This window comes from Cetorhinus maximus, chromosome 11, assembly GCF_964194155.1.
Source record: "Cetorhinus maximus chromosome 11, sCetMax3.hap1.1, whole genome shotgun sequence".
Taxonomy (NCBI): Eukaryota; Metazoa; Chordata; class Chondrichthyes; order Lamniformes; family Cetorhinidae; genus Cetorhinus; species Cetorhinus maximus.
In genome coordinates, this window is record NC_135889.1 from 39,107,643 (window position 1) to 39,120,933 (window position 13,291).

The 13,291-nt window shown below is 43.2% G+C and overlaps 1 protein-coding gene across 4 annotated transcripts in view; it reads left to right on the forward strand.

The window, feature by feature from the left end:
* The first annotated feature begins 2,915 nt into the window (after nt 1-2,915).
* Nucleotides 2,916-13,291, forward strand: part of hecw2b (HECT, C2 and WW domain containing E3 ubiquitin protein ligase 2b) — a 413,575-nt gene continuing 403,199 nt past the window's right edge. For 3 of the 4 annotated variants that reach the window (XR_013577941.1, XM_078551841.1, XM_078551844.1), the window contains exon 1: nt 2,916-3,412. The gene's annotated coding sequence lies outside the window, so the exon portion shown is untranslated. The remainder of the gene's footprint in view (nt 3,413-13,291) is intronic. The other variant, XM_078551842.1, reaches the window with a different exon arrangement.

Here is a 13,291-nt window from a genome sequence, read left to right on the forward strand (position 1 = left end):
CAAAAGTAGCTGGTCTTAGCAATAGTGTGGATATGAGGTCAGAAGCTCATCTCAGGGTCAACTATAACACTAAGGTTGTGAGCAGTCTGGTTCAGCTTCAGATAGTTGCCAGGAAAAGGGATGGAGTTAGTAGCTAGGAAACCAAGGTAGTGGCAGGGGCTGAGAATATTCCTGCTACTTAGTTGAAGGAAATTTCTGTTTACAAAATCGGTTGTTGGACAAGCGATCTGACAAATTAGAGTCATTGGCGGGGCCAGAGGGGTGGTCATGAGGTAGTGTTGGGAGTCATCAGCAAACACGTGGAAACTGACTCTGTGCTTTTGGATGATATCTCCATACAGTGGATCAGAAAGAAGCCCTTTATTTGGACAAAATTCAAAGGAATTTGAAGCAGAATTCATACTGGTGTTAATAGTTGCTAAATAAAGAGATTGCTATAGTTGGAATATCATTAAAGTGGGAACATGCTATGGCATCAAATGTATATTTTAGTGAGGAATTACCTATCTCTGTCTTGGAAATCATAAACCTTGTCTTAAGTACAGCTGTGAAAAATATTTTTTCTCGAGTTGCATATGTTCATTAAATATAATTTTGGTGTTTCTCTCTAAATAGCAGTTCTTTCTGGATTTGTTAAAGCATTACATTATTACTTAATACCTATTCCTTTTCTTTTTATGTAGACATAATTTCTACTTTGCAGATCAAAAAAATGGAACAGAGTGAAGACAGCTAGTAGATTTTCTTGGCATCTCTCTGTTCTCGGCATTCAAAAAACAAGTACTACTTCGTAGTGAATTAAGTTTCACAGGATATTTTGTTAAGAATTAAAGTAGTAATATGATTTATGAATGCCTTTTTTATTTGGGCTTCCTGTAACTTATTCAATATGAGCTCATTAGCAAAAAGGTGCACCCAAAATGTAATTGGGAGAAAATGCAATGTTTTACATTTTGTACAATTCTTAGATAGTCCACACAAATGTGCACACAGAGGTGTTTTTTTTTTCATTGGGCAAAATAAAGACTTGAATGAGAAAAGCTGTTATAGAGTAGGTACGAATATGGTTCAGTTACAATTTTTATCTCAGGGGTAAAGGGTATGAATTTAAACTACACTTCAGGACCTGAGTACATCATTTAGACTGATGCTTCATGCAGCAGTGACAGGTGTTCCTGGTTTATGTCCATTATTCCAGTGTCCAGGCTCAGATACCCGGAACCAACACCACGAAAAGCATTAACTGGCAATTTGTGTCATTGCTCTCTGTGAGATCTTGCTACGTGATTATTTTTAAGCTACATTCATTTTAGCATAGTTTGGTACACCGCAAGGACCTACTGATTCAATGAGTGGATAAGGGAGGAATGTTGACAGGGCACCAGGAGAATGTCTTACTTGTCTCCGTCAAATGCTGTCATGGTGTCTGAACAGGGCTTCCGTTTCGTATTCCAACGAATGCACATCCCCTCAGCGTTGGAGGCGAGAGAGCTTGAACCCCAGACTTTCCGAAGCAGTGGCAGAACAATTTTTAAGGTAGCGCAAGCTGACAGAAGTCTTTATTTCTTTAAAATATTGTGTTAATTCCATGTTTATAATATATTGTTATCATGGAGATAGACCAGTAAGTCTATCCAGTAATTTATGTCTATCCAGTAATTTATGTCTCCCCAGTGCGTTAGAGCTAGACTTCAGTACTCATAACTATATTTACAGATTATCATACACATTTCCTGATTGTAGGGCTTGGTGACACCTTCCAATTTTCTTTTCTTTCGTGTACTAAGGCATTCTGCTCTCATTTGGTCTTTGCTCCCAGTTACTCCAGAAATTGGGAATTTAGCTAAGGGGTGGAAACAATCTTGCTCGCCGCCGCGCCAGGGTGGTATGTGGCGGGCGCTCACATTCTGTTTTACATGTGTCTTCCCTTTTATGATTGTAGTGTAAACTATTCCTAAAGGATCAAGGTTATTCCGAGTGTCTGCATACATGTTCGGCCTTTTATTTGAACAGATTGTTGACATTTCTGTTGGCCCCGGATTTAGTTCACAACTGAACATTTTACCTTGACAGAAACAGGTGGGCAATTCAAAAGAAAGTAGTGACAACTGACATCTTTTGATTATCTGCTCCTATCACTGTTTGCTTGTCCCTACAACCAACCCCCACCCCCCCCGCCCCCTCAACTTCTCTCTCCCCCCCGCCCACCTTAAACCAGCTTATATTTTACCTCTCTCCTAACTATACTCAGTTCTGTTGAAGGGTCGTGAGGACTCGAAACGTCGACTCTTTTCTTCTCCGTCGATGCTGCCAGACCTGCTGAGTTTTTCCAGGTAATTCTGTTTTTGTTTTGGATTTCCAGCATCCGCAGTAGTTTTTTGTTTTTATCTCTGTGACAACTGATCAATTGCCAAGCCCAGCAGTAAAACTGGTGCTGATCCATTCCACGCACTGCCCGGACTGGTGGGTACTGCCCGGCCGCTCTCCCTGCCGTTGTCACCTTCATGCTGCAGTAAACCGGGGCAATTCACCCCATCCCAACCCCGCCCGCCCGAGATATGACTGGCGATACGTCTTTTCTAGAAACCTGAAACAAGACAGGAGCAGGATCTTAAATCTCCACCGACCATTAATCAGTCTTTTCGATATAGGAAGCATTTTTCATCCAATGAAATCTCCTTTCTGGCTGCATGTGAACGCTTCGACGTGAGGAAAGATTGGGCCCGTGGGTCGCATTCAGGCACCGGGTTCGGTGTGGAGGGGCTCCCTGGTACTCGGAGGCCACCCGCTGGAGTGGAGTGGAGTGGCTGGGGGGGGGGGGCGTCCCTGTGTCAATGACGCAGAGGAATCCCGCCCAGATCTGCCCCCCGCCCCGCCCCTTGACGGGAATTGGGGATGTGGAGAGGGGAGAGTTTGGGGCAAGGGGAGGAAGTGGATCGGCTGGTCAGAGACTTGAGTGCGGGAGGCGCTTTCTCTTCAGAAGCGCCCCTGCCGCCTCAGCCCAGCGGCACGAGCTTCCCAGAGGGAGGAGGTGAACCGCCGCCTCTGGTGTAGGGTCGGGCCGCAGTGTTGGGAAGCAGGAGCCGCGGAGGGAAACATGCTGCAGCGGAAACAGAGGGCGGCGAGTGGGGAGGAGATTTCAAATCAGACCATGTTGCCTCTAGCCGAAGATTTGCATTGCTTGCAATAACACCGAGCCTGGGAATTTTATTTTATATATTTTTTAAAAAAAAAAGGGGGGGGGGGGGCAAGAACACGAGCATTAGGGGGGAAAAAAAACAGGACGGTTGCAGGAGAGGGAGCAAGCCGGCACCAGCCGCAGTGAGTGTTCCTGAAGAGGGATCTTTTCATCTTTTCCGGACACTGTTGGGCTGCTCGGGATGATGAGATTTAGCAGAGCTTCCCCCCTGTGGTAAGTAACCGCTCTGTTCAACTCCCTCCCTCCCGTCTGATCATCAGCCGCTGAATTGGTGCAAGATCTGGAGCCAGAGCTACCTGTGTCCCAGGGGAATATTTTTGGGATCCCCCCCCCCCCCCCCCCCGCCCCGAGGCCTGGAATTGGAGACTGCAGGACAACTTCACCTCCCTCCCCCACCCCCCCCCCTAACCAGAGCGGCCGGCATTCTGCATATGCACGTACTGCGATGACTAAATATATTTCTAAAACCACATTTTATGTTTATGAATAGATTTAACCATTTAATTCCAGTATGGAGAGCTTTGGTATGCAAGGTATTTCTGTTGCTGCAGCTTTAGAAAACCAGGCAGTGATCTTCCCCTCCCGTGAGATTGGAGTCGTGCACCTGTCCTAAGACACTAAATGTTTTTTGTTTGCTGGAGCCTGGAGCAGCCCAGGTCCATGGCCGCCTCCCCGCCTTCTCCCCGAGCCTCTGAACCCAGGCGATGTGCAGAGCCGCTGCGACACTGGATTGGAGAGATCCCGCAGCGGCTCCGTCACCTCACCGCTTGAGAAAACGTGTACACGTTGTCGCAATTTTCACGAGTTTTGAGAGGTAATAAGGAATAGTGTTGCGTGTTGTCACAGCGTTGAGGAAGTCAAAGCTCGCTCGCCTAATTGTTAAATATTCCAATATTTCACTTGCCCCAGAGATTCCTCCCATCCGTCGTCATTGGGCACCTCAGATAAAGTGTCTGAGACTTTAACGGCATTATGATTTAGTGGTTAAAGTTCCCTTTGGGTTAGTTGGGACTTTGTTGCTTTATTTTAAGCATTTTATTTCAAACATCAAAGGTAAACTATTTCTTCTTCTCTGGACCTGTCTGCAAACTTTGACATGGCTGACCATACCATCCTCCTTACAGCTGCATTCCCTGGTTCCATTCTTACCTATCTAACCACAACCGGAGAATAACCTGCAATGGCTTCTCTTCCTGCTACTGCAACTTTATCTCTGGTGTCCCCTAAGGATTTATCTTTTGTCCCCCCCTATTGCTAACATACATGCTATCTCTTGGTGACATCATTCAAAAACACAGCAGTTTTCACATGTACGCTGACAACACTCAGCTGTATCTTATCACCTTTCTCAACTCCTTCAGTCTCTAAATTTTTAGATTTCTTATTCGACATCTTGTACTGAATGAGCAGAAATTTCCTTTAATTAAATATTGGGAAGACTGAAGCCATTGTCTTCATCTATTAACTGTTCAATACCTACCAGTTCCATCCCTCTTGGCAAAAGCTAACTGAGGCTGCACTGGTCTGCTCTCAACCTTGGTATCATATTTGATTTCAAGATGAGCTTCCAGCCACATACCCGTGCCACCTGTTTCCACCTCCGTAACGTTGCCCAGCTGCATCCCTGCCTCACTCATCTGCTGCCAAAACCCTCATCACCAGACTCCGTTCCTGCCTCAGCTCAGCTACTGCTGAAAGTCTCATCACCAGGCTCTATCCCTACCTTAGCTCAGTGCTGCTGAAACCCTCATTCATACATTTGTTATCTCTAGACTTAACTATTAATTCCTGGCCAGCCTTCCACATTTTACTCCCTGTAAACTCAAGGTCAACCAAAACTCTGCTGCCTGTGTCCTGCCTTGCACCAAGTTCCTTTCATTCATCTCTACTGTGATTGCTGACCTACATTGGCCTCCAGTTAAGCAACACCCCAATTTTCAGAGCTCTCATTTTGTTTTCAATTTGCTCCATGGTCTTTTCCCTCCCTATCACTCTAATCTCCTCCAGCCCCACAGCCTTTTGAGATATCTGCACTTCTAATTCTAGCCTCTTGAGTATCTCCAGTCTTAAATTGCTCCATCATTGGTGGCTGTACCTTCAACCACCAAGATCCTAAGCTCTGGAATTCTCTATCTAAAGCCCTCTGTTTCTCTACCTCTTTTCTCCTTTAAAATGCTCCTTGGTGATCACCCCTAATATCTCCTTATGTGGCTCAGTGTCAAGCTTTGCTTTATGGAACTCCTGTGAAGTGCTTTAGAATGTTTTATTATATTAGAGGTGCTATATAAATGCAAGTTGTTGTGGTTTAGCTTGATTGGACCATGAGTTTATTATAATAGTGATACCCTTAAAAAGGGCACTTGATGCTGTCAGGTGAAATAAAAACAGAATATGCTGCAAATACTCAGCAGGTCAGGCAGCATCTGTGGACAGTGTTTCGAAACCCAGGAGAGACTAATAACTTTAAAAAAAAACCTTGAATTCCCAGTGAACAACTTAAAGGAATCGCACAACAAGAGTTCAATTTTTAAGACTTCTACTGTAATAAAAAATTAAAATCAACATTATTAGACGTTACTTAGTTGGCAACCAATACTCTAAACTACAGAAAAGGCATCCCTTATTAGCGCTTTAACACACTCAAAAAACCCACGCCACAGTTATACTTTACATCACGCACTCTGCACAATGGACTGTTTATGTAGAGACTGCAGAAATTACCCCCGGCTTCCAACAGATTCACTTCTCCCCATTTTGCTGAGTCGTAATGTCTAGAGTTTGTTGAAAACCGTTTCCCTTGGCCTTCCAAGAATTGCTGAACCGACTTGCAGCAGCAAGGACCACTCTGGAGATTCCTTCCTCCGGCCATGCCAGGATGAATCTTCCAGTGTTCTTAAATTTCCACAGGTTTCACCTCTTCGACCAGAGAACTTTTTCCCTCTGCAGACCACAGCAACAGCTTTTCCTGTTTTTCTCTCTCTCCCCCTGGATCTTGATCTCTCTCTCTCTCTGACTCTCAATGTCCAGGGTTTTTTAAAAATCAGACTGCCCGAGAGTCTGTAAGTTTGCACAAAGCAAGAACAGCTGCCTCCCTGTATTCAGGTATAAAACCTGGCACATGGATTTCAATAGCATGTGACCTGGGCCTCTTGTCCCCACAGTAAACATCACCATGCTTCTTATTGTGCAGAGCCCAATACAACCTATCTCCCTTTCCCAGGGCACCCTGTTTTACCTTAAGTTAAAAGAGGCAGTCCAAAACATAATCATCTTATAAAACCTTGCATTCATAACAATTGAACAACTAATCGGAGGAGAAGGCTCCACGAACATCCCTATCCTCATGAGGAGGACGCCCTGAAGGTCAGTGCAAAAGTTGAGGCTGAGGCATTGCAGCCATCTTCAGTGCTGTGTGGATGATAAACTCGGCCTTATCCTGGGGCCTCCAGCATCACAGATGCCAGTCTTCAGCCAATTCAAATCACTCCATGCGATATTGAGACAATGGAGTGCACAGAATATAGCAAAGGCGAGAGCCCCTGGCCAAGCTGTTCCAGTACAACTACAATGCTAGCATCTACCCAACAATATGCAAAATTGCCCAGGTATGGCCTGTCCACAAAAACGTCCACAAATCTAGCTAATTACCACCCTGTTAGTCTACTCTCAATCATCAGCAAAGTGACGGAAGCTGTAATTGACAGTGCTATCAAGCGGCACTTGCTCAGCAACAGTCTGCTCACCAATGCTCCATTTGGATTCTGCCAAATATGTATAGCTCCTAACTCTTCTCTCACACTAGTGTCAATAAGTGTTTCATTGTGTGCTCAATTAATCATCCAATCAGTGCCCACCACCAGTTTATGCTTAACCTTATTCTATATAATTAAAAACAAATGCTGGCCTTGCCAGCAATATTCATGAATATAAAAAAAAATTTACAACTGACCCCAGTAGCACGGTTGGTTAGGTAGGGAAAGGCAAGCCAGTACTTCATTCTGTTCTTGCTCTTTACTTGGTGACCCCTGCAAGAATGTGTGTCTGTCAGTTAAAGGCAGAGTTGTGCTTAGCTGTGATGCCATTTAGAGTTGAACCAGTCTCTTGTTGCCATTGATTTTACCTGATTACCATATTCCAGCAAAAGTGAGTGTCTTTGTGACAGGAATGAAGAAGAAAAATATGGAATGAGATTACTGCACCAAAAGAAACATTGAAATCATTAAGCAAAATGTTCAGTTGGGGGAAAATAGTAGACAAGAAATGCTCTGATTTGTACATTTTCTGTTAAACCTCAAAAGAATTTTGAAATTTACAAGAAAGTCCCAAGAACATTAATTGTGCATACTTTAAAACTGCTCAAAAGGTTAGTTAACTGTTAGGCTGTTTCATTCATTGGCTGTTACATTTCAAATTAATTGTTTTGTCTGACAATAATGGGCTAGACATTGACATTCTGTTTTAATATTTAGTGTCTTACATGATGCATTACTTGACCATCAATTTACTTGGCAAATGCCAGTTCAGTACAGAACCAGAAGTTGGCTAGCATTCCTTATTATTTATTAAAGACCAAGCACTGAGACATGCTTAATATAACTTAGCGTGTGCAGCATGTTCTTCATGTTGCTTACCAAAACTGGTTGTTACAAAACAGTATTTTCATTCTTGAATGCTGTGTTCTTCTCAAAATGATGACCAGATATTTACTAACTGGGGATCTTGCAGCTATTCGTTTTACAGTTTTTAACATTGTGATTTTTCTGGGAAGGGTTTGGGATGAAATATGTATATTCTCCCATTACATTTAGCACATTATTTTTCTTAAGGAGGCTTCAGTGATCTGTCAGCCATGGCTCAGTTGTGTAGCTTTTTTGCCTCCTGTGTCACAAGGTTCTGGTTTCAAGCCCCACTCTGGAGCTTGAGCATGAAAATCAAGGTTGACACTTTAAAAGATCCTGTGGCACTATTTTGAAGAAGAGCAAGGGAGTTACCCCTAGTATCCTAGCCATTATTTATCTCCCAATCAACTTCACAAAACAGATTATCTGGTCATTTGTGGTATTTTGCTGCACGCAAATTGGCTGCCATGTTTCCTACATTACAGGTGGCTAGGTTTAAAAAGTACTTTTGTTCATCTTTTGAGATGTCCAGTGGTTGTGAAAAGGAAATGAGCCTTACATTATTTTTCTCTCCTTCAGATTTGTATTCTTAATCTTGCTGAATCAGCGTGTTTACTCAAAAATAAATGTATACGCACAAAAGCTGCAGCAACTTTGCCTCAGTAACACCCCATAAACTGCAATTGGAGAAATGACCAGAATTTTGCCAGAATGGTTGAGGGTGGATTGTTGGCTGCATTCATGTGGATTTTTATTTCCAAAGCAAATTGATCTGAAACGTCCTAGTGACCAAGTCTTAAGTTAAAAAGCTAAAAACGTACCTTGTGATGTGACTATCCCGTCCTCGTTATGGAGAATTTTCTAACCCTGAAATATCGGAATAGTTCAATTGTTTGTAATAGCTGCCGCAAAGTGTATTTCCAAACGTGCTGAACAGCTAGATGATTTTCAGAAGAGTATTAGAATTGTTGTTTGGTAGTACAGAACTTGAATACTGCTGAAAAAAGACATTTTGTCAAAGCTTTTCATCTTGCACTTATCAGGACAATTGCAAGAATACCAATGTCAGGGGAAGCAACAACTTTATGCTGTATGAGAAGAGAGTGCTGATTGGTAGAGGCATTGCTATAGAGAATATTCCATTTAATAGGTGACTGACAATTCTCCATGGCAATGCCTCTACCAATCAACACTCTCTTCTCTTACAGTATAAAGTTGTTGCTTCCCCGACGTTGGTATTCTTGCAATTGTCCTGATGAGTGCAAGATGAAAAGCTTTGACAACTTTTTTTTCAGCAATACTCAAGCATTAGAATTTGTTTCACCAGTCAGGACTGTGAATCAAAGGATGTTGGCTTGACTTACACTGAACAATTTGATATAACTTGTGTGTAGATTTTGAGACTGGATAGCATCCAGATTTAGAACACATTCTGACAGTTGACCTTAACTTATTATGACCTAGATAAAGCCCATAGTCCTTTAGAACGCTTCTTACTATATTTTGCACTCAAAATAACAATGTGGTTAATAAGAAATGTCATTTATTAACACACACATTCATCATGTGTTAACATTTGTAAATTGCCACACTCAAATAGCAATAATGAACTTAAAAGTGAGTGTAACGAGTTGGCTTGTAGCCATTGCTAGGATAATTAATATTTGCTAACTTGATAAATCCTCACCATGCTTCCACCCTATTCCTGTACCTATTCTAATTTCAAGAAACTAAATGCTAGAGACAGATTACAAGTTAAAACTGGAAAACATTTAAACAAACCAGATTGAAATCATTTAGTTTTCTTTTTAGGAAAGAGAGAATTACAGACTGGTACTGCCCAGCTGTGTGTGTTAAGCACAACATTTACAGGAGGCCCACTTTACAGCCTAATTGTGGACATTTCTGAAGTAATTTGACATGCTTCAGGTCAGAGTTGGATGTAGGATGGGGGAAGCATAGCTGGACAAAGGTGCACAAGGCCACCCTCTACCTTCAGAGGGATTGGGCTGATTTTTCTGTGGACCATTGGATGTGTATGCCCTCTGACATCAGGCCACACCTCTCACTGCAGGGGTTTATTTTGTTAGGGGACCTGTTGTGTAGAGCTCCAGGAGAAAAGGAGTCCACATCGCTTGATCTTCTCCCAGTTCAAGGTGAAATTCATAAAAAGATTTGCATTTATGTAGCACCTTTCACAGCCTTAAATGAAGTTACATTGTAATCTAGGAAACAAGGCTGCCAATTTGCAAACAGCAATGTAATTGTAACCAAATAACCTTTCTTAGTGCTGTAGGTTGAGGGATAAATACTGGCCAGAACACCGAAGAGAACTCCCTTGCCCTCCTTAGAAAGAATGCCATTTCATTTTTACACTCACCTGTGGAGACAGACAGGGGCTCAGTACTGCACTGAAGTATCAGTCTAATTTAAGTCCTCACTAGAATGAGATTTGAACCCACAACTTTCTGACTTGGGCAAGAGTGTCACTACTGTGCCGCAGCTGACAATACTCTGTTAATGGTGCATAGCCAAGATTTTCATGGTTTTATATAAAAATGAGACACTGCTATCTGAAGCATTACCATGAGAGTTGCTGCCAGGTAGGTCAGAACTAGATGATATTGCCCAAACCCAGGTTGAGCTAGAGCCACACCTAAATCTTTTGTATCAGTCCAATATTTCTGCACACTATCCAACTGGTGAAGATTCTCTATTTTTTCTTTCCTTTCATGTTCTTTCTCTTTTGTGTTCTTGTATGTTTGCTCTTGTTTTTACTCTTGCGCTCGCGCTTTCTCTCTCTCTCATTCATGTGTTCTCTCTTGCAATTGTGCTTTCTGTGCTCCCTTGCTCTCATGTTTGCACTCTCTCTCGCTCTTTCTCCCTTCGCTCTACATGAGTGACAGTACAAAGCTCTGAGTGAATGACATTTCATGCTATCGCAAAAGACAGCCCTCATGAATTGCTCTGGTGCCTGAAGCTCCCAGTTAACTGTAGATCATGGCATGATATCACTTGTGCAGTTCAAACACAGGCTGCTAAGTCCTTACAGCACTCTGTAAATCGCTACCAATTGTAATTTTACACCAGCTTCCATGTTTTCCTCTCTTGTGTTACCCCAGTGGTTCAACCTGGCACACTCAGGAAAATATCTGCATTAGTCTCCACGGCAGCCACTTTTGCAGATTGATTATATGCAAAAATTGTTTATGTATAATTTTATCCATTACTTTGTTTTTAACAATTCCTGTAGCATAACTAGTATTGATAGCGCCAGTAAGAATTGGAAAACTGCAGTAAGTGTAGAGAAGACATTTTGAAATATTTGATGCAAAGTATTTAGAATATTTATAATTTCTTTGTAGCCAGCATATTGTAATAAACATTTGGACTGGAATTTCAAGGTATTGGCCCTATTCTCTGGGCCTAAAAATTGGGGGTGAGCCTGCCTCTGCATGGCTGGGAGGTTCCTGATCGGGTTGTTAATTGGCTCAGGTTGAGACTGCCCCCATCTGGGAAAAGTTGGATATCAAGGTAAGTGGGGTGTATTGCAGGGCCAATCTGACAGGCCCCAGTGAGGGAGGCGGGTAGGAGCCACGATTGGGAGGGAGGGGAAGATCAAGCGGGCGGAGGCGGGGAGTACCATGGTGCGGACTCGTTGAGCACAGGCACCCTACTGAACAGGAGGGAACGCCCCCTCCCCCAAGCACACAACAAGGCCACCAGGGTTCACTGTGGGCACCACTTAAGGGCCTCAATTGGCTCAAGAACGGGCAGTAACTCAGAGCAACTGCTGGCATTTTCACACTGCAGAGATTGAGAACCGTGGTGCACTTTCTTCACCTGTGGAAGGAAATACAGGCTGTAGAAATATGGAATTAAAACTGAAAAGAACAGTGAAGATCCATGAAACACTGGAAGACCGATGCAATCAAAAAAAAAGATCTTGCATTTATATAGCTCCTTTCACAACCTCAGGTTATCTGAAAGTGTTTTATAGCCAATGAAGTATTTTGAAGTCTAGTCACTATTGCAGTAAAGGACTGTGAACTAAGTTACAGTAAAAGCATGAAACTAAATGAAATAAATTAAATTACCTAGATTAAAAACTATAAAAATGCAATTGTGCGATATGTCAAAATTTGAAATCCTAATTAGTTAAGTCAAATACAATTGAAATGGCAGGGCAAGTGAAGTGCTGTAACTGTAACATTTGAAAGTTGGACACCAGTGTGATTCACAGTAGTCACATCTGCAGTGAGTGTCTGTAGCTTGTGGAACTTTGGCTCAGGTCAACCCTTTGAATTGTTAACTTGATGAAATGTTAGCTCTGTTTCTTTCCACAGTTGCAGCCTGACCTGAGTATTTTCAGCATTTTCTGTTTTTATTTTACATTTCCAGCATCTGAAGTATTTTGCTTTTGTATTAGTATGGGAGAAATGAGTTTCAGGTCGTGGGGTATAGGCACCCGTGTTGGGGAAAGAGGGAGCTGTTCTGTTGGGATGGGCTTCACTTGAACTGTGCTGCTGCAACCAGTGTTCAGGCGAATTGAATAACTAGGGCTATAGCTGGGGCTTTAAACTAAATGGGGAGGGCTTAAGGGAGGCAACAGTGTCGGATGCTCCCTGCCATACGTTCCACCTCTTTCCGGTGCCTGGGGTGGACAGAAGTGGCGAAGAGAGTAGTGGGGAAGCAGCGAAGCAAGATTGGCCCTAGAGGCAGACAGTTGGGGGCGGAAGGAAGCAATGAAGAGAATGGGATGCAGCAAAGGCAGTGGGGAGGGAACAGCGAAGGGAGGTAGACAGCCCGGGGAGGGGGAGAGGGGAGGTGGGGGTGGGTGGGGGGGAGAGGGGAGCGGGAGAGAGCAGCAGAGGGTGTGGGGGAGGCAGGAGGGTGTGGTGAAGGGAGGTAGACAACATTGGTTGGAGGGAGTGATAAAGGGAGTGGAGGGAAACTGAAGGGTGTCTGGAGGGAGTGAGGACAGTGTTGTGTGTTCTTTTCTCTCTTGGTTTGGTCGGTGCTATTTTTGATGCAGGCAACAGCCTGGGACATCACTGTTAATGGAGTCACAAAGACTGCAACTAGGGAGTCTGCCCTCTGCAGCCGTGCTTCAGAAAACACAGCCTACATGAAACAAAGTCAGCATGCAGGGACAGCAAGCAATTATGAAAGCAAATGGAATGTTGACTTTTATTGCAAGGCGGATTAAGTATAAAAGTAGGGAAGCTGTGCTACAACTGTACAGGGCATTTGTGACACCACAACTGCAGACTGCACAGAGTTTTGTTTCCTTATTTAAAGAGGGGCATACTTGCATTGGAGGCAGTTCAGAGAAGGTTCACTGGGCTGAACCCTGGGATGGAGGGGTTCTCTTATGTGGAAATGTTGTGGAGGTTAGATCTATGTAGTAAGTCCTCACTATAAAAGTTGCCCTGCTTAATGTCATAGAAATATAGTAACTAAGAGCAGGAGT